At 42.1% G+C, this 22,275-nt stretch overlaps 2 non-coding genes across 2 annotated transcripts; one reads left to right on the forward strand and one right to left on the reverse strand.

Moving 5' to 3' along the window:
- Positions 1–1,581: 1,581 nt before the first annotated feature.
- On the reverse strand, positions 1,582–1,654 carry Trnav-aac (transfer RNA valine (anticodon AAC)). Its single transcript has one exon. It is a non-coding gene; the product is annotated as a tRNA-Val (tRNA).
- Positions 1,655–12,479: 10,825 nt separating this feature from the next.
- On the forward strand, positions 12,480–12,552 carry Trnam-cau (transfer RNA methionine (anticodon CAU)). The gene has a single exon. It is a non-coding gene; the product is annotated as a tRNA-Met (tRNA).
- The last annotated feature ends 9,723 nt before the right edge of the window (positions 12,553–22,275 follow it).

The following is a 22,275-nucleotide window of genomic DNA, read 5'->3' on the forward strand; positions in this document are numbered from 1 at the left end:
GAGAAAGCATATGATTTAACAAACAATATTTATAACAAGAAATGCATATGTACAAAAACCAAAGTAAACACTATACCACAGTGGTTCGAACAATGTTTATATGCACGTGAAAACCTGATAGTGAACTATGTTGTTGTTGTTGTTGTTGTTGTTGTTGTGGTCTTCAGTCCTGAGACTGGTTTGATGCAGCTCTCCAACTATAAGCTAGGCAAAATAGTGGTACTCGAAAGACGCATCGTTAGAAAAATAATGGATGCAATACAAATTACAGATGTCAGAAAATGTAAGCAGTGAAGAGTTCTACAAAAATACGGAGAAAATATCGAAAGTAATGGCTGAAAGAAGATGAATCTTTTTGCACACATCTACCGAATGAATGAGAAAGGCTCACGAAGCAAGAATTCATGTATTTCTGGAAAAGAAATCGACAGTTGTATGGATTACAGAAGTAGGGAAAGAACTTGAAAGAAACAACATCAAAGAATAGGAAATAACAGACATAAAACTTTTCAAGAATAAAATGTTAGATTTATAAGGCTTTCAATGCAGAAAAAATAAGAAATAGGGAAGAATATGGGCAGAAGAAAGCAAAAGACGACATGAGGAGAAGGCGAAGGAGTATTAGAGAAATAGAAAATAACAAGGAAAGAAGAGAATTGAAGTTGTTACGTGATACCAGTTGGTTAACAAAAAAAAATGGTTCAAATGGCTCTGAGCACTATGGGACTTAACATCTGAGGTCATCAGTCCCCTAGAACCTAGAACTACTTAAGCCTAACTAACCTAAGGACATCACACACATCCATGCCCGAGGCAGGATTCGAACCTGCGATCGCAGCGGTCGCGCGGTTCCAGACTGTAGCGCCTAGAACCGCTCGGCCACTCAGGCCGGCGAAAACAAAAAAAAAAAAATTATAATTTTTCTTCTTCATTGGGACCAGAAATCTTTCGGTTTCCTAAGATACATTCATTTTAAGTGAAATGACGCTTAATCATTCGTATTTAAACGTAGTATTTAAAACCAACTAGAAGGACACGTTTTCAACTCTATAATTAAAAATTCAAGGTATTATTTGAGAGTTTTCTTCCCAGAGGTTCACTTCTTTTTCTCCGAATCCCAGGTCTTTATTTAGTAGTATCACTTAATTCCTGTTTCGCGAATCCTGTGTGTGGGGTTGTGTGTGTGGGTGACGTTATCTTGCACTTTCCGTGTACTCCAAAACAATGGAAGTAAGAAATACGTTTGTGTCATTCGCAGTTTGTTCATAAGTGCCATACTACGGTCGCAGGTTCGAATCCTGCCTCGGGCATGGATGTGTGTGATGCCCTTAGGTTAGTTAGGTTTAACTAGTTCTAAGTTCTAGGGGACTGATGACCTCAGATGTTAAGTCCCATAGTGCTCAGAGCCATTTGAACCATTTACAAGTGCCTTAGTTTACAAATTTCCCCATTAGCCATATAAGTGAGTTGCTTTTATTTCTGGAATACCATTTTCCTTCTGGCTTACCGCAAATTATTGTCTGCACTATGTTTTTAATTGCCTCGTTTCAAGTACAGATTTTAATCGAACCGTTAAAAATCTGTTTCCGCCCGGCATCGAACCGGGGACCTTCCGCGTGTTAGGCGGATGTGATAACCACTACACCACGGAAACCACTTGAGCTCGCAGCCTGCACCCGAGGTACTTGCCTTGCAGGTTACAACACTGGCAGATACGTACTGATGGCTGGAGCGCTGGGCTCTACGTAGTGCTGATATTCTCCTGTCTCGTAGCTTTATAAGCTCATTTCATTTTACCTTAGAGTCCATATTAATCCCGAAAAAAATCGTCTTTATTCCACGATTTTGGAGGAATGATCATTTGCTTTCACAGTGTTATTTTCGTCTTTAATCTGAAACTGATACTGTTTTCTTATGCCTGAAGTTAAAGTGTATTAGACACTGACCATTTTTAATGTCCTTTGTTGATTTCCTACGCTCTCTAATTGTGACTACAGAGTTGCTGTCGTCGATAAAGATAGTGTTTTCCACTTGCCTACCTACCACTGTCCTCGTACAAGAGCTAGAGACGTGCTGACAAGAGCCGTTACTGTGTGTGCCCGTCGGCCTCCGACAAAGCTGAGGCAGCCGTAGGTTCCTTGCCCGCGTCGCCCACGCTCACTGGGCGCTGCCTTTAATTCAATTAGCCGCACCGACGGGGAACGGACCGCTGACGCCATCAGCGCCACACCTGGTCTGCGACCTACACACACTCCTCGCGGCGAGCGGACAGTGGAGGCACCCACCAGCCACGCGCTGACACCAGAGGTGCTTCGTCTCGGCTTACGACTCACACTCTAACGTGACCAAAGCAACGCTCTTTACGTTACGAGAACAACCGACACGTGGTGTAATTTTCTACTGATGTCTGCTACGAAGCTTGATAAAGAATTTTGCACCCTTTTCTAAGTCCAACGTGTGAGTCTAAAGAGGGCCAGATTAACAGATAGTGACGTCCTTCGAGATATTCGGCGCCCCCCTGCATCACTCTTTCGTTTCCGACTTTCATGACACTCTGCGCAACTTTTATTGTCACTGGTTCTGTCCTCTATTTCATCGCTATCAGACGTAGGAAGTTCCGTGTTACCATCACGAGGATCTATCTTTAACGCTTCACCACCACCACCACCACCACCACCACCACCACCACCACCACCACCATCAATAACACCAACAACATTTAAAATATGCAATAAATCTACTAAAGAAAAGCCAGTGGTTCCACTACAATGCAATTTCTACGGACCTTCTGCTTCTGCTGGCAGGGTTCACAGATTCGTTTGAAAAGCTCTTTATCATGACGATTTATATTAACACATCTAAGAGAAAACTCTTACCATCCTGCTCATCCACTATAGCCAACAGAAAAATGGGTCCCATAAAGTATGTTATACAACTCATTTGACTGCAGCACATATTTCATGAGAACAAAAGATCAAAACCAATTGCAAAATGATTTGGATGTGATATATATATGGTGTAAAACCTGGGAATTGACTCTAAATAATGAATATTGTGAGGTCATCCACATGAACACAAAAAGGAACCCATTAAATTTGGGGTATACGATAAATTGCACAAATCTTAAGTCTGTAAATTTAACGTTTACTGAATTTTCCGTCTGTGCTTGCCAGAACAAGATAAAAACATTAAAAAGGAAAAACATTTCCTAATGTTCTGCAAAATTATCTTCTCACGAACAGTCTTTCGGCTTGTCAGGCCACCTTCTTTAGGTGGCACCTGAATGTCGCAAACGCAGATAAACGTGAAGTGCGGCTTACACAGATATTATTAGCACAGAAAATACAAAAGTGACAACGTGTTTACAAAGGATACCTAAGAAAAATAATACAATAATTACATTGGCTTAAAAAAGGGGTAAATATTTTATGTGGAGAGACACATAACAAATGATGAGAGATAAAATGAATTTACAGTTTTAATCTACTACACTCCTGGAAATTGAAATAAGAACACCGTGAATTCATTGTCCCAGGAAGGGGAAACTTTATTGACACATTCCTGGGGTCAGATACATCACATGATCACACTGACAGAACCACAGGCACATAGACACAGGCAACAGAGCATGCACAATGTCGGCACTAGTACAGTGTATATCTACCTTTCGCAGCAATGCAGGCTGCTATTCTCCCATGGAGACGATCGTAGAGATGCTGGATGTAGTCCTGTGGAACGGCTTGCCATGCCATTTCCACCTGGCGCCTCAGTTGGACCAGCGTTCGTGCTGGACGTGCAGACCGCGTGAGACGACGCTTCATCCAGTCCCAAACATACTCAATGGGGGACAGATCCGGAGATCTTGCTGGCCAGGGTAGTTGACTTACACCTTCTAGAGCACGTTGGGTGGCACGGGATACATGCGGACGTGCATTGTTCTGTTGGAACAGCAAGTTCCCTTGCCGGTCAGGGAATGGTAGAACGATGGGTTCGATGACGGTTTGGATGTACCGTGCACTATTCAGTGTCCCCTCGACGATCACCAGTAGTGTACGGCCAGTGTAGGAGATCGCTCCCCACACCATGATGCCGGGTGTTGGCCCTGTGTGCCTCGGTCGTATGCAGTCCTGATTGTGGCGCTCACCTGCACGGCGCCAAACACGCATACGACCATCATTGGCACCAAGGCAGAAGCGACTCTCATCGCTGAAGACGACACGTCTCCATTCGTCCCTCCATTCACGCCTGTCGCGACACCACTGGAGGCGGGCTGCACGATGCTGGGGCGTGAGCGGAAGACGGCCTAACGGTGTGCGGGACCGTAGCCCAGCTTCATGGAGACGGTTGCGAATGGTCCTCGCCGATACCCCAGGAGCAACAGTGTCCCTAATTTGCTGGGAAGTGGCGGTGCGGTCCCCTACGGCACTGCGTAGGATCCTACGGTCTTGGCGTGCATCCGTGCGTCGCTGCGGTCCGGTCCCAGGTCGACGGGCACGTGCACCTTCCGCCGACCACTGGCGACAACATCGATGTACTGTGGAGACCTCACGCCCCACGTGTTGAGCAATTCGGCGGTACGTCCACCCGGCCTCCCGCATGCCCACTATACGCCCTCGCTCAAAGTCCGTCAACTGCACATACGGTTCACGTCCACGCTGTCGCGGCATGCTACCAGTGTTAAAGACTGCGATGGAGCTCCGTATGCCACGGCAAACTGGCTGACACTGACGGCGGCGGTCCACAAATGCTGCGCAGCTAGCGCCATTCGACGGCCAACACCGCGGTTCCTGGTGTGTCCGCTGTGCCGTGCGTGTGATCATTGCTTGTGCAGCCCTCTCGCAGTGTCCGGAGCAAGTATGGTGGGTCTGACACACCGGTGTCAATGTGTTCTTTTTTCCATTTCCAGGAGTGTATTTGTAACGAAAACTTAATTTAAAAATGATCGTTTAATACTGGGCTGACCTTCTGTGTCATGTGTTTCTTGATTTGCATTATTTCCAGTAGGGTTATCTTTCTGATTTTTCGACAGAATGTACAAGTCCACATTCAACATCACATGGACGGTTCTCTGCTAAAAGATGATCAGCAGAGGTCGAATCTTTCTTCTTTAATTGCCAGCTTCCCTCGTGTTCACGTAGGCTAATTCCCACAGCTCTACCTGATTAACCAATATACACTTTTTTTTTGCAGTGCTTGCAAGTGATTTTACATATAATACTCCGTGTTCCTACGTAAACACTTTTTCGCTTTTGTATCTATGTGAGTCGCACATCATGATTATCTGGGCTTGCGACAGTGGTCACCTGAAGAGGCCTGAGAAGCCGAAAACCTGTTCCTGACAAAATAAATATAATTTTACAGAACTTTAGGAAGTTTTTCCATTTTAATATTGCTGTCAATTTCACTAAATAACTAAGTATTACAATAATTAACAATTTAAATTGAAACGATCACACATATAATGTTGTGGGGAAGCCGAACCAAAGTCTGCGTTTCATTGACCAGAACACTTAAAAGATGCAGCAGGTCTACTAAGGAGACAGCTTGTCTGTTCTCTTCTGGGGTATTGCTGCGCATTATGAAATGCGTACCAGACAGGATGACGGAGGACAAGCTCAAAGAAGGGTAGCTCGTTTAATACTATCGCGAGATAGGGAGAGAGAGAGAGAGAGAGAGAGAGAGAGAGAGAGAGAGAGAGAGAGAGAGAGAGAGAGAGAAGGTCACAGATATGATACTTGAGCTGGGGTGGCAATCATTGCAGCAAAGCCTTTTTTCGTTGTGGCGAGATCTTTTCGCGAAACTTCAATCGCCAAATTTCTCCTTGGAAACGAAAATAAAGTTCCCAACCTACATAGGGAGAAATGATCAACGTAATAAAATAAGAGCAATTAGAGCTTGCACGGAAAGATTTAAGTCTTCATTTTTTCCGTGCGCTATTCGAGAATGGCACGGTTCGGAAAAAGTTGAAAATGGTTGGATGAAACCTCTGCCAGGCACTAAACAGTGAATTGCAGAGTAGACATGTAGATGAAGATGTAAATGTAAAGATGCCGCCTATAGTAAACTTGTCCGTCCTCATCTGGAGACTGCTGCGCGATACGGGTCGTTACCAAACATGACTGACTGAGGACATCGAAGAAGTTCACAGAAGGGTAGCTCGTTGTGTATTATTCCAACAGGGGAGGGTGTTTCACGGATATGATGTGCGAGATGGATTACGAATCATTAAAACAAAGGTGTTTACCACTCTCGCGAGATCTTTTCACGAAATTTCAATTATCAGTTTTCTCCTCCGAATGCGAAAATATTTTGTTGATTCCAGGGCCGGTTTAAGGCACTAGCGACACATTGGTTTTATAGTGTATGTTACTGCTGGATAGTGACGAAAGTACGCTGTGATCTAGGAAAAACATACCTCGCATCGATTAGGTGTATAGAAGGGTGTTGCACAATTCATGTTACACACTTCTAGAGGTTGTATAGAGGGCTTAGTAGATCAAGTTTTACATAGGAATCCATATTCGGAAACGTCATCCAGCGACGCTACAGAGCGTCAAAGTTATAGGCACAGGCGCCTATAAATGTATGTATATACGGATAATTCCGTGATGATGTTGCAAACTTTCTAGGATCATGAAAAAGGATAAATGTATCAATCTACGGGTCCCTGTACCCGAAACAAAAATAAGTCGAAAGTTCTAAGCGAAAACCTCTCTGATAGTTCCGACAGTAGAATACATGAAATGGTACTGCTGTTGCTAAGACTGCAACTTTCAGAGGTGGTAGTATGGACCAAAACAAGACAAATGTCGAGTGAACGTGGGCTCTAAAATGCATACCTTAAGGCCCATGAGCACTTGTTCAGTACAGGATGTGTGTTTCGCGGTGGCGAAGATGAACAAGTGCTCATAGCTCCCCAGTTATGCCGGACGTGGGTTACTGTGTAAAACTTAATCTACTATGTCTCCTGTACAACCTCTAGAAGTGTGTAACATGAATTGTGAAACACCCTGTGTAGCTTATGCATCTAAGTGTGGGACTGTTAGCCACGAAATAGTTCACGATACAATAAATAGAAACTGAAGATAATTTTTGCAACCAGAGGCAAATTTATCCCTAACCTCAGTTTATCGTAAGAAATGTGTTCTCATGTTCCATCACAATGGAAAGTTTAAATACCTAATGCATCTACTCATTGAGGAAGGTAGTCGCAAAGGCACAAAGCCAGTGTTGTATGCAGCGTTAACTCCGATACACGACGAAGACACCGGCCGCGCAAATGTGCAGTCACTGGTGTGAATAGTACAAGAGCCATGTTCGATTCAGTGTGCGAGATCTATGTGTGCTATGCGCAAAAACACTTTGGACGTAAAGCCATAGTTGTTTTTGGCGGGTAGCCTAGCGACGCCCGTTACCAAAGAGTCAATGCAGCAAGCGCAAGCTTTACTGCACTCGTCTACAAAATTCTCTTCCCCTCAACAATTGCCTTCACTAAAACGACGCGAACAAAAAAGCTTCATTTCAATGCTGATGACTGAAACGTCTGTATAGGGCACTGTGGTTAGGCAGGCAATAGACGATAGCGATGTGACGGTAACAAACTGTGGCAAATCAAAGGTTGCGGACTTTGACTGTGTTACCATCATAGGTGAAGATGTAGATATCCTGGCATTGCTAACAGCATTTATTCCCGGAAGAGTAAGAGGGAAAATTCTCCCCGAGTCCTGTACCCGTCATCATCATACAAATTCATTCCACATGATATTTTACGACCGTCCATGCAGCATGACACTAGCTCAAACGCATTTGGACAAGGGAAGAAGAAAATCATTCCCATTTCGTAGAAAATCTATTCCCGAACAGGCATTACTGCATAACGAACAGAACGTCATTTGGTGGCGGACGCCAACAAGAGGATGAGTGACTCGTACAAATGCAACAAAAGATGCAGATCGAGACTCATCGCTGAAAATCATTTTTCGTAAATGTGTGGAAGGGTGTAGCACGGGGGCCTGAAGCTTCGAAAAACCAGAATTTCGGTGCTCAGCTATTGACAAACATTACTGTGGCCATGAATGTGAAGATTCACCCGAGCCAGACTCCATTAAGGAGAGAAGGATGCTGAAGCGGATTATGGCGACGAGGAAAACCGAATCCATGACATCTTCGCTGAGGAGGAAGCAGCTCATATCCAATTTGACTTTGTATATGGACCAAATGTAGGCCAGAGAGTGAGCTACGGTGAACAGTTCGGAGACAGGATTATTCTCATTAGAAACGACAGCAAACCAGTGCCAGCATCAACAGTTGAGGATACATGCCGATGTGACAAGCAAAAGATAAGAGAAGTCGCCTACCCCGTCTCGGGCTAATATGAACTTTTATTGCTGCTTCTAATTTTTTTTTTCTCTCGTTCTCATCTGTGATGTTCAAGTACAATTCGCTGTGGCTCACGTGACAGCTAGGATCGCCGTTTCAACAGAAGTTGTTCTCTTCCCATAAAATGTGCTGGCCGGCAAGCTCTTGCGCACCGACTTGGAAGAATCAATGATGAGCGTGGTAGAGAAACCACGTGTTTGCTGCGGGGCACTGAGAAAGTGTCGACCCATGACAAGACGCTCCCCCAGGCTCCAGACTTCAGATAGCTACTTTGTTATGTTCCGACACTAAAACTCATCCCTCCACGACAACCTTGACTAACTAATTGTTTGGTATTTCGGCTCAGGCGCACCCAGCTGTATTCTGTAGTGAACTGTATACTGAATGTTGATCCCAGCTGTATTCTGTAGTGAAGTGTATACTGAAAGTTGATCAAATTAAGTGTTTTACTTAAAAATAGCTCCATTCAGATACCCACATCCTAGTTCATACTAACCAGTACTCACTGGACCTGTACAAGATGAAAGATTATGGCGACGATATCGAATGAGTAACACGATATGTAAAGGGAGGTGAAAATGGGGAATTGTAACGCTGTATTAGGGCAGGGAATAGTAGAAAGAGTTATGGAAGAATATGGGCTCGGCAGTAGAAATGTGACAGGAGGAAAACTGGGTTTCATAATAAATGTCAGTAACAGCAAATACACTTTTCAACAATCACAAGAGCAGAAGATGGACTTGAAAACGGCCTGGAGACACGAGAAAATTCCAGGTGAATTAGAACACAGTGAGAAAGAGATTCTGAAATTAGATTTTAGACTGTAAAGCGTACGCAGGAGCAGAGACACAGTAAACTGAGATCATAAGAGTAGGCTGAAGATAAGAGAATAGTCCTCAAAAAATCAATGGGGAAAGAAGTGGAAGACTGAAGTACCGAGGGATGACGATGTGCATATGAAATTCTCTGAGGTTGTAGATATTGCGATAGCAAATATCACAGTAAGCAGTTCAGCTGAAGAGGAATGGGCATTCGCTGAAGCTGAACAGAAAAATATGCGTACAAGGAAGGTAACTACGAAGAAGCTTTGGGTAACAGCAGGAATACATAAACTCATCGACGAAAGGATGAAGTACAAAAATGATCGAGGAAAGAAAGGAATACAGCAATGTTAAATCACTTAGAAATGAAATAAACACGAAGTGCAGGGAAGGTAAAACGAAACAGTTGCAGGAAAAAATGTGGAGTCAAAAAAGAAACAGTCGCCCGAAGGACAATTCATATACAGGAAAGTCAAAACAATATTCGATGAAATTAAGAGTGCAAGTTCAACGGTTAAACGCAGAGCAATGATTGGATAGGCGGAAAGGGTACATTGAAGGCCTCGACAAGTGGGAGAAACCGTCTTATGACGTGATAGGAGAAGAAATGGGAATCGATATGGGAGATATACGGGATCCAGTATTATAGCAAGACTTAACAGAGCCTTGGAGGATCTGAGATCAAATACGGCAGAACGCATCGATAACATTCCTTCGGAATTTATAAAATAACCGGAAAAGTGTCATCGAACTGCTAATCAAGTTGATTTGTAGATTCTATAGGACTGGAGATGTACCATAACACTTTCGGAAAAATATCATCCACACACTTCCGAAGATAGCAAGATCAGATAAGTGTGAAAACTGTTGTATAATCAGCTTAACAGCTCATGGATCAAAAGTTACTTACCACAATAAAATACAGAAAAATTAAAAAGAAAATTGATTATGTCTTGGGTGACGAAGGGCTTGGCTTTAGGAGAAGTAAAACCACTAGAGAAGTAGTTTTCGCACTGCCCTTCAAAAAGCAAGACTCGTTCATAGGATTCGTGGACCTAGAAGAAGCGTTTCACTATGTAAAATGTTCTAAATTCTGAGGAGAATAGGAGTAAGCTATAGGAAAAGACGGGTAATATACAGTATGTACAAAAACCAAGAGTGAACGATAAGAATGGAAGACCAGGAAAGAAGTGCTCCGTTTGAAAAGAGTGTAAGACAGAGATGCAGTATTTCTCGCTACTGTTCAGTTTATACATCGAAGAATCAATGACAGAAATAAATGAAAACTTGAAGAGTGGGATTAACATTCAGAGTGAAAGGGTAGGGCCTATCTATAGTAAGATCCGCTGATGATATTGACGTCCTGTGTGAAAGAGAAGTTGATGTATAGGAGCTGTTGAGAGGAACGAAAAGTCTAATAAGTACAGGATACAGACAAAGTAAACCGAAGAAAGATGGAAGTAATGACGAGCACCAGAAAATTAGATTAGCGATAAAAATTGGGCACCACGAAGTAGGTGAAGGTAAGGAATTCCGACGGCTCGAAAGCAAAATAACAGATAAAACAAGAAACATGTAGAGATGACAATCCTTGCGAAGAGAAGTCTCCTAGTATCAACATCGGCCTTAATCTGCGCCAGTAATTTCTGAGAATGACGTTTTGAACACAGCACTGTATAGTGGTGAAACATCGACTGTGGAAAACCGGAAAACAAGAGAATCGAAGCGTTTTAGATGCGGTGCATCAGAAATGCATTAATATTTAAAAAATAATGTACCGGTTGCATTCCATAGTCCAAGGCCATGAAAAAAATGAAACGATCGTATGGCATTGTTGGCCGGGAGGCCTCACTAAAAAAGAATAAGCTGCGCGAAAACGAGTCCAAACTAAATCAGTGCTATTATTCGCTTGGAAAAGTTAAATTAATGTGCATCTTTCTCTTCATACGAATGAACCATCCAAATTTGATCACGGGAATAATTCAATTTCGCAAAGCCACATTGTAAATGGTTGCGGCATATCTTTCATCAATAATGTACTTTGCAAACAGTGTGTCGACAATGAGTTACGGGAAAAACCGTGCAGTGGTTCTTGTTTTTTCATTGTTGTCTGTGCTGAAACAAAACTGTGCACTTCAGCAAAGGAATTATATAATTGTAAAGATGGCAAATGGCAGCTACGGAAGTAAGCAACGCAGTACTCGTTTAAAGATAAAACTATCAGCTTTCGTTAGTCGCTGCAGAGATGCAACGGTGAAATTTAAAGGTGAATAAAAGCTGATGGAATGGAGTGGTAAAAGGTAGGTGCACAAGACATTTGTACGCAACATTTGCTATGATAAGTGTAACGGCAACAACGAGTACAGTGTAACGCCAAGAAATATTATTCGTATCCCATGTTTCACTATTAAATGCAAGAGATTTTAGGTACCTGTAAACCCACAGACCGGTACAGTATCGTTGTGGGTACTTCCAAGCTATTTTCTAAATAACATATTCTACTCTGACTTAATTTCTTTAAAAAAATCACTTCTGTTTTATATCTCCAATGTTTTTCAGTGGAGGTAATGTACGTGTTTTTCTAATGAATAAGTACTAATATTTTATAAAATGAATCGGTATCTTACTTGTTTCTCATTGTCTTTCTGATGATACCCTTTCATGTTCATAAGTCATTACGATTTTCGCAACTGCAACGTCTTTGTGGTTTATGGCAGTGTGCTGTTGGGGGGAAATGTGGCCATACCAGTGGTCTTACGGAAATAGCTTAATGTTTGCTATTATCAGTCCAGATACTTATCCTAATGATGTACATCAATGTGTTTTTTTTAAATACAGTCATTATATACATCACTAACAGATTTGTAACTTAATAACCTATTGTGTATTAACTGAAAACACTAAGAGCGGGAGGGAATCATTACATGACGCACTGCTATATTATCGTTAAAAGTAGGGCATCTTTTAACAACGACGAAGTCGGGACAGCTAACGGCTATAGATTATTGAACTTGCTAAAATCACGTTCTGCATCGGTGAATGATTAGTAGTTGTTTAAAGACTAAAACTAGGTAGGGCGAAGTAGTCCGTATAACCTAAGATGTTAATAAGTATTTCCTGTCGGTTTGTATGAATGGTTTGCAAAGTGTTAAAACTTCTAGGAAAAGAAACACGTCGATACAACCAAAAACAAAAGTAGATTCGAAGGAATTATGCACATTTGCAGTATGCAAACAAAGAATGGTTTCAAGTACGTGCCGTAGAGCAATATGATGCATAGCCTCGGTAGCGCAGTAGGCAGCGCGTAAGTCTCATAATCTTAAGGTCGTGAGTTCGATCCTCACCCGGGGCATAAATTTTTATTAATGTTTCATACAGTCAATGTTCATTATTATTAGTTATTATTGTTAGCCCTTCGATAAAGGATAGCCAGCGCCATTTTAAATACGATACTTGAGCTTTACAAGTTCCTTCATGTCTTCACTTTGTCTTTCTTGCTTTGCAGCTTCCTTATTCTTTTCCTGTTCTACCTTAAGAACGTTGCCGGTTGTTCATTTTGTCGAAATTGTTTTCTGCTTTCAATTGCCTGCTTATTTATGCCTATTTCCTCTGGATCTTCACGCAATTTTCTATATCTGCCGGTTTGCCTTTAACAAACGCTGGGTCTACTGCATTTTATTTTCCCTGTCTGTTAGGCTTGATGATTTCTCCTAGATAGTAACATTGAATCAGTTTACTGATTCTGATTTTCTCACTCCACTTGTTCATTCTGGAGCGTATAGTCTCGTTGTAAGCCATAATATCAGTTTTTCGAAGGAGATTTGTAGTTTTCTTGTTACAATCTTTGTTTAAGGATTTCTGATTGCTCCTTTGCTACCACCACACTGTCCCCCGGAAATCCAAATATTCCGCAAATACCATACGATCAATTTGAAATTATCACTTTATCAAATGATTTTTTCATCTTTTTGTGTTAGTTTCGAACAATTTTTAACCATTATTCTCTGTTCGCTCTCTCAGATACTCTCCTTAACAAGACTTGGTGTAATCTAACACATTGCCTAACTTCTTAGTATTTCTGTGTCCGATACTTTTATCATGCAGTTGACTGAAGTGTTTGTAGTTGTATAGCTTCGCATAAAAGCTCCAGCGTTTTGTTACCACTTCCAGGATCTTGTGGGAGAACACACAGTCGACTTATCTGGAGACTCAAAAGCCGTTTTAAAATTTATAAATGTTTTTGGAAATAAATTTCCTAAATGATTCTGCCATCATTGACATTTTTCCGTCTAGATCGCTTAATATATGACTTTATTAATGACGTCGTTTCGATTACTACCGTCATCAGATCAGAGTCAGGACAGTTGACACAGAACTTAAGGTTTTGATGATACTAGCACTGAACTGACACCTATCGTCGTTTTCCTAATTCCCAGTTTTCATCTGACTATGGCACTAGACAAAACGACGTTATAAATATAGAAACGTATTACGCATTCTTCAGGAATTTACCCACAGACTCTATAACGTTCAGCAGCATTTAGTCTAGGGTAGTCACATTAGTTTCAGAATATTTGGGGACTGGTTCTACGTCACCTAGCCTTGTCCGATATACCTGCTTTTGCAACCAGACGTTGTTCAATTCTTCTGACAAGAACTCTTCTATTGTCTTAATTTTTACTTTTATAGTTATTTGGATAAATGCTGACTTTCCAGTGTGGGGCGGGGACGTAACGGAAGTTTTCAGCTGTGAAACACTTCTAATTATTTTGGAAGAAAGGGCATTGTACACTGGTTTTTATTTGAAACACAATCACACATACTCCAAACTACGTGGCTTCGTTCTAAAACGCACAGAAAAAACTAATTTGAGTGCATGAATTTTGTTTGACATCGTGTCCGTTATTAGTTGACAATCAAGCCCTTTAAGAAAAGTAAAGCTCTCATCTACATGATATTAGTTTGAACTTCACAATGTTTAACTAAACAAGATTCTATGTAGCTGATTTGCATCCGACCTGTGAGCTACCTTCCCAGTCAGTCGTAGGAGTCGGTGCCGTAGGTGAAATCCAAAGCATCATGGAAATTGCCATTTTCATCCTATTACTAAACAACTAATAACTGGTGTGTGGCTTTCTCAGAGTCGCCAAGTATAATATAAAAGTCATTTAAAAACTGTCTCGTACTCTGTACTGGCCTGGCATATTACCTGTAACGAACACGAGAGTATTTTTCTTATAGAAAATTCCTCTTATATATTTGGTTACACTTCGAGAATTACCGCGACTTAACCGGGACTTAATCTTCAACTCATAGATAGTTGTGTAACGACCCTCGCTTACTAATTACAAGGCTTCAGCGTCAAAGTCAAAGCCTCATTCGTCACGGTAGTCCAGTAATCACTGTTGATGCTTTGTGAAGTAGCAGGCAAACCACGTGGAGAGAAATTCCTCAAGGATAAACTGAGGTCTTATTTAACTTTGTTCTACATCGTCTAGGAACTTTTTTTTAAATTTTTATTTCTTGCATTGTTGTGTGTTACATTTAATTTAAATCTAAATACGGACTATAATCAATCTATTAACATCAATCTTTCTGCACTGGATATTCTTTTCCATACATAGGATTCTAATTCATCAACATCTAATACAACAGCTTAAATTTTACTGGTGCCATCACTATAACTGCACCTATTAGTAATTAAAACTACTGCTAGCACCACTGCTACATCTACATCCACATCTACATCTACGTGATTACCCTGCTATAAAGTGCCAGGCAGAGGGTTCAATGAACCATCTTCAAGCTGTCTCTCTACGTTCCATTCTCGAGCGGCGCGCGGGAAAAACGAGCACTTTATTTCTGTGCGGGCCCTGATTTCTCTTATTTTATCGTGATGATCATTTCTCCCTATGCAGGTTCGGAGGAGAAAACTGGTGATTGAAATTTCAAGAGAAGATCCCATCGCAACGAAAAACGTCTTTGTTTTAATGATTGCCACTCCAATTCACGTATCTTGTCTGAGGCGCTATCTCCCCTACTTCGCGATAATACAAAACGAGCTGCCGTTCTTCGTACTTTTTTCATGTCATCCGCCAGTCCCATCTGATGCGGATCCCACGCCGCACAGCAATACTCCAGAATAGGGCGGACAAGCGTGGTGTAAACAGTCTCTTTAGTAGACGTGTTGCACCTTGCAAGTGTTCTGCCAGCGAATCGCAGTCTTTGGTTGTCATTATCTATGTGATCGTTCCAATTTGGGGTATTTGCAATTGTAATCCCTAAGTATTTAGTTGAATTTACAGCTTTCAGATTTGTGTGACTTATTGCGTAATCGAAATTTAGCTGACTTCTTTTAGTACTCATGTGAATAACTACACACTTTTCTTTATTCAGGGTCAATTGCCAATTTTCGCACCATTTTGCAATTCGTTTTGGTCATCTGATGACTTTACAAGACGGTAAATGACAGCGTTATCTGCAAACAATCTAGGCTACTGAGATTGTCTCTTATGTCGTAAATATATATCAGAAACAATAGAGGGCCTATGACACTTCCTTGGGGAGCGCCGGATATTATTTCTGCTTTACTCTGTGACTTTCCGTCTGTTATTACGAACTGTGACCTTTCTGACAGGAAATCACGAATACAGTGGCACAACTGAGGCGATATTCCATAGCCACGCAGTTTGGTTACAAGACGCTAGTTAGGAACGGTGTCGAAAGCCTTCTGGAAAAAAAAAAAAAAAAAAAAAAAATTGGAATCAATTTGACATCCCCGGTCGATAGCGCTCATTACTTCATGAGTATAATGTGACAGTTGCGTTTCATAAGAACGATACTTTGTGAATCCGTGCTAACTAAATTTCAATAAATCGTTTTCTTCGAGGTACTTCATAATGTTCGAATACAGTATATATTCCAAAACCCTACAGCAAGTCGACGTTAGTGATATGGGCCTGTAATTCAACGGATTACTCCTGTTTCCCTTTTTGGCTATTGTTGTGACTTGAGCAATTTTCCAGTCCTGTGGTATACGATCTTGACCGGAAGCCTTGCGTTTATTAAGTGATTTAAGCTGCTTTGCGAAACCGAAGATATCTGCTTCTATGTTTCTCATCTTGGCAGTTATTCTTGACTGGAATTCAGGAATATTTACTTCGTCTTCTTTGGTAAAGGAGTTTCGGAAATTCGTGTTTAATAACTCTGCTTTAGTGGTACTGTCATCAGTGACGTCACCGTTGTTATCGCGAAGTGAAGGTATTGATTGCGTCTTGCCACTGGTGTGCTTTATGTATGACAAGAATCTCTCTGCGTTTCCTGCCAGATTTCGAGACAGAGTTTCGTTGTGGAAATTATTGAAAGCATTTCGCATTGAAGTACGCACTATATTTCGAATTTGTGCAAAACTTTACCAATCTTGGGTATTTTGCGTTCTTTTAAATTTGGCATGCTTTTTTCGCTGCTTCTGCAACAGCGATCTGACCCGTTTTATGTACCATTGGGGATCAGTTCCATCACTTAGTAATTTACGTGGTATATCTCATTCCTACACTTACACGATCAGATCGGAAGCAGTGCAGACTGTCTCTTAAAAAGGCGTTAAGAGCATTTTTATCAGCTTTTTAAAATAGATACCCTTTGCGTTTCTTTTTGGTGGTTGTAGGAGTTACGGTATTCAGCCTAGCAGCTACTGCCCTGTGGTCGTTAATCCCTGTATTCATCGCGATACTCACTATTTGTCCAGGATTATTTGTTGCTAAAAGGTCAAGTATGCTTTCGCAACCATTTACGCTTCGAGTGGGCTCATGAACTAATCGTTCAAAATAACTTTCTGAGAAAGCATTCAGTACAATTTCGGATGACGTTTTATGCATGCCGCCGGCTTTAAACGTGTAACTTTCCCAGCATATCGAGTAGATTAAAGTCACCACCGACTATAATTGTATGAGTGGGGTACTTACTTGAAATGAGACTCAAGTTTTCTTTGAACTGTTCAGCAACTATATCTTCTGAGTCGGGAGGTCGGTAAAAAGAGCAAATTAATGGTTTAGTCCGATTGTCAAGTAGAACCTCTACCCATACTATTTCGCAGGAACTATCTACTTCAATTTCACTACAAGGCAAACTACTTCTGACAGCAATATATACTCCAACACCAATTGCATTTAATCTATCCTTTCTGAACACTCTTAGAGCGTTAGAAAAAATTTCTGCTGAGCTTATTTTCGGCTTTAGCCAACTTTCTGTACCTGTAACTATTTGAGCTTCAGTGCTTTCTATTAGGGCTTGGAGCTTTGGTTCTTTCCCAATACAGCTACGACAGTTTACAACTACAATGGACGCCCTTTCTGTGGTTCCCTGAGGTCTTCTAATCTAAAAAACCGCCCAGTCCCTTCCACACAGCCCCCGCTACCCGTGTAGCCGCTTCCTGTGTGTAGTTGACTCCTGACCTATTAAGCGGGACCCGGAAACCCACCATCCGATGGCGCAAGTCAAGGAATCTGCACCCTACACGGTCACAGAACCCCCCGAGCCTCTGATTCAGACCCTTCACTCGGCTCTGCATCATAAGACCACAGTCGGTTCTATCAACGATGCTGCAGATGATGAGCTCCGCCTTAATCTCGCAAGCAAGACTGGCAGTCTTTACCATTTCCGCTAGCTGCTCAAAAGCAGAGAGAATCTCCTCTGATCCAAAGCGAAATACGTCATTGGTACCGACATGAGCCACCATCTGCAGTTGGCTACACCCTGTACTCTTCATGGCATCCGGAAGCAGCCTTTCCAAATCTGGAATGACTCCGCCGGTATGCACAAGGAGTGCACACTGGCTTCCTTCCCCTCCTTGGCAGCCATGTTGCTAAGGGGCCCCATTATGCGCCTAACGTTGGAGCTCCCAACTACCAGCAAACCCACCCTCTGTGAACGCCCAGACCTTGCGGGCTGAGAAGCTTCCTCTGGAACAGGGTGGACTACTGCATCCGGCTTAGTCGTCGTCAGCCACATATAAAGCCCGAAACGTGTTCGTCAAACGACCCCGGAGAGGCCCTACGATCGACCCCACGGGAAGTTTTTCCACTGCCTGCCACTTTGGAATATCTCCCACTTTACCTCGGATGAGGGATCAACGTCAGTGCGGGCAGTGTCCAGGGCGGCCACAGCAGTGGACCGAATGGGGGATCCGTGGGACGTGCTCGACGTCTCTCGCATCCCCGCGTCCGACCCCCATAGTGATGCCCTTGGCAGCAGCCTCAAGCTGTGTGACAGAAGCCAACGCAGCCTGGAGCTGTGAATGAAGGGTCGCCAACTCAGATCGTATCTGTACACAGTAATCACAATTCCTATCCATCAGTCGCTCCCGTTTGAAGCTCGTAAAAATATACAACAAATGAGCGGTGTACTCGCCTTCTTAGCAGCAGGAACACGAGGTGCTCTGTCACTAGTACACATACTTAGTACTACTACTGCATTACAGAAAACGTTTCGCTCTTATCACTACCGCATACAGCAGGACCATGATAATTTGGCACGCTCAGGGATCTGTCAATGCCAGATTATTAAATACGCCGGATTACCAAGGTAATTTTTAAAAACATGGTTTCAAAGAAGGGATATAAGCAAAAACTAAAGTTTTAATACACGAAACAAGTAATTGTTACTTATTAAACACGGCAGGAGAGATAACAGTAGGAAGAAATTGAAAGTACATATTGAATTAAATGTTTATGCATGCCATGACGAATTTTGAAATTATGAAGCCGCCCTCTCGAAAATAAAAGAGCTTCTGGACAGATCGAATTCCTTGTGAAAAAAATTGGCCTTTTCAATTAACATAGGTCCTCTTACCGACTTATCCTCTGCTCTCTTCGCACGAAACTGTTTATAACTGAAGCAGATGGCAAATTTTTCTAGCTCTTGTTTTCGTTTTTATAAATTTTGTACTAGTTGAATATTAAATATTAAATTCAATCGTAAGATTGTTTTGGTTCTCACCTTTTTCAAATCTTCATCTGATGTCTAGTTTTTGGTGGATTGTCAACGTCACATGTCGCGTTTTGCCATTTTAGCACCACTTTTGCTCTGCTTGGAAAACAGTCGCTGTATCTACGGACTTTGTACTGTGGTGTGCGCTATTTGAAAGTCATACAAGTAACTGAATATCATATCAATATAATACAATGACTTTATTTAATAACTATTAAATAAAACAGTATGGCAGTGATGCAAATGTAAGCATTGTAAATTTAGGTCTAGCGAACGTAGAATTGTTGATACTAGAACAAAGCTTACAATGCAACTGAAAATCGCTCAGCGAGACAGATAAATTGTTATTGACGATGTCATGAGCCGAAAGGTTCCGATGTTTCGCGAAGGCTTCCGACTGAATTGCCAAACAGCGCCGAGCCAAAAAATACGGGAAAATTTCTGATAGGTGTCGGCCTATCGAGTCTACTGGATTATCGCGGTCTCGTCTACCGGATTATCGCGGTCTCGTCTACCGGATTATCGCGGTATACCTATAACATGCAAATATTACCTACATTCACAAGCTATATCCCACAAATGCACTCTCTGGTGTAAAGGTGGCTAGCATTGTAGCCCGTGAGCACCGCCGCCGCTTGCGGGCACCCGTGGCCCTGGTCCTTCTGGCTCCTCCAGCAGCCTGCGGCTGCTCGTGTGCGTTGGACTATGTGCGCAGAAGCTCTTAGCTATTCATGTGCTTTAGCTGTAAACCTCTAAATTCTTCGCATCGTCAATTCCACGGCTTCCATCGCAGCCCCAGTGGTACAGCAACGCGGCGTATACGATATTGTTCAGAAGTGGCCAAGCCGTCTCAGGGAAATCATCTCTTTGATGTTAGGTCTTCCGCGCTGCTGATTCACTAATTACCGAGCGATACCAACCGTAATGTCGTACACCTTTCATTCCCAAACGCTATGTTCTGGTGTGCCCTCTTCAGCAAAGGCTCGTTCCTACGAAACCGATTGGCATTCAAAACAGCTTCCAAACAATAAATACAGGCGCTGTAGAGTTTTCAAGTAAATTGTAAAGTATTACTATCTTTACGGCGTTTCTCATCGAACCATATACGTTATCTCGCATTTCTAACTGCTTCTCTCACACAAATAATGATAAAAATTCAGAAATTCAAGGTCGCCACCAGCCGAAGCCCTTCCTAACCATATAGAAAAAAACGGAGCTGAAAAATTATTAGTTTAATTACATTAATAATTACAAGTATGCAAATTTCTTTAAGTAGCCAGGTAAATAGCACTCCATGTCGTGCATGAAGCAACATGATTAATTCAGGATTGGAAATCGGAGTAAGTGGGTAAGATCAACACCACAGAATCTGTCTTTCACGTAGATTGTTGTATCTAAGTATTTGTTTGCACATCCTAGCTACACATAACCGGTGCCTGACTAGAAATATTTACGTAAGAATTAAGTGATAATTTAACATAGCACAATTTAACTACAGCAAGAAGAAACACAAAAGACGGGGGTGGGATACAATGATACTATCATCTCCTTTGCATTCATTCCGTAAAAATATCTCAGTGAGACTCGCATTAAGATTCTACGCATGCACTACTCTGGACACAGGTTTAGCCAATGCACGAAGTTGTGTGATAATTATTCAACATACTAACTGCGTCTGCTGCTTGCAAACGGCCGAACTAGAGCACGTGGTGCATTCCGATTGTTGCGCTGCTTTGTAGAAAGCGCACGAAAGAACAGATATTCTTGCAGAAATTATAGCTCATTAAACAAGCAAACTGTTAAAATAAAGCCTATTGCGGTGCCGTGGTGGACCAGAAGGGCCATTGATTACCAAACACGTAGCACAAAATCGACACATTAGGGCAAAAGCAACTTCCACAAAATATAAGATTAAAAATCATACTCGCTGCGACATAGTATTAGACTCACGTACGGTTGAAGTGATCCTAACCAGCTTTTCCTAATCAGATTTACCGTTTGAAATTCTACTTCATCGTTGTTCAAAATGAACAAAGTAACTTCCACGCTTTTAACTCAAACACCCAAAAATCGCCTATTTAAAGCAATATAATTATGGCACATTCGGAAAAATAACTCGCTTCACACGCTTCAGTTAAGCTGAAGTTCTTAAGTATTTCAACAGATAAACATTACGAAGTCCTAACTCAACCTGCTTCCTATCATCTGAAACCCCCCTTATGAGCTACGATCCGTAGTCGCCAAGCGTTCACCGAAGAGCGCCGCTTTCTCTTTCGAGATTACCTAGCTCCCCGTGCAGCGGAAGCTACCACAAGGGTAGCCCTCCGTCACCAAACTCACACATAAAAACAGCCTTCGACTAAGATGGGTAAACCTCTCTGTTCAGGTGCTGGAAACCTAAGTTGGTCATCCTGTGCCCTCCTTCGAACGAGAAGCAACATCGTCTGCTCCCAGCAGACGATGACCAACTCAGCGATTCCCACAAAACAAAACCGAAACGCCACATTAAAACACACATATAACATTCAATAGGCCTTATTTGAGTGCTCAGTCTTTTTGGAAGAGTTCATGAATTGAGCTAAAATCAGGTGGTAAAGTAAATACGTTGTACCGATTTCGACAAGCGCCTTATGAAACGACTTCACAGAGACGTTTCAAAATCTTATACCATTCTTCCTCCAAACTAGTGGAAACTTCAGTTAACGTCGATGGCAGTGGATAGCGATCATGCATCTTCTCTCCAAAATATATCACATAGGCTCGATAATACCGAGATCTGGTGACTGCAAGACCGGGCGAGATGGGACAATCCATCCTCGCGCTCACAGAACTCGCCCTGGACGATGCGAGCCGCATCACCATTGAGAAACAAGCAGTGTACCCTGGAATGGACCTGATCAGCTAAAAGTCCACATAGTCCTTATTAATAATGTGACTCTGAAGAGCAACTACCAGTCCAAGAAATACCACGATATGGCTGACCAAATCATCACTCTTGAAAGGTACACTCGGCTAGAAGTTGGCAACAGTAAGAAACAAGACTCATCCTGAAACTTCCTGGCAGATTAAAACTGTGCCGGACCGAGAC

The sequence above is a fragment of the Schistocerca serialis genome, chromosome 2, assembly GCF_023864345.2.
Source record: "Schistocerca serialis cubense isolate TAMUIC-IGC-003099 chromosome 2, iqSchSeri2.2, whole genome shotgun sequence".
Taxonomy (NCBI): domain Eukaryota; kingdom Metazoa; phylum Arthropoda; class Insecta; order Orthoptera; family Acrididae; genus Schistocerca; species Schistocerca serialis.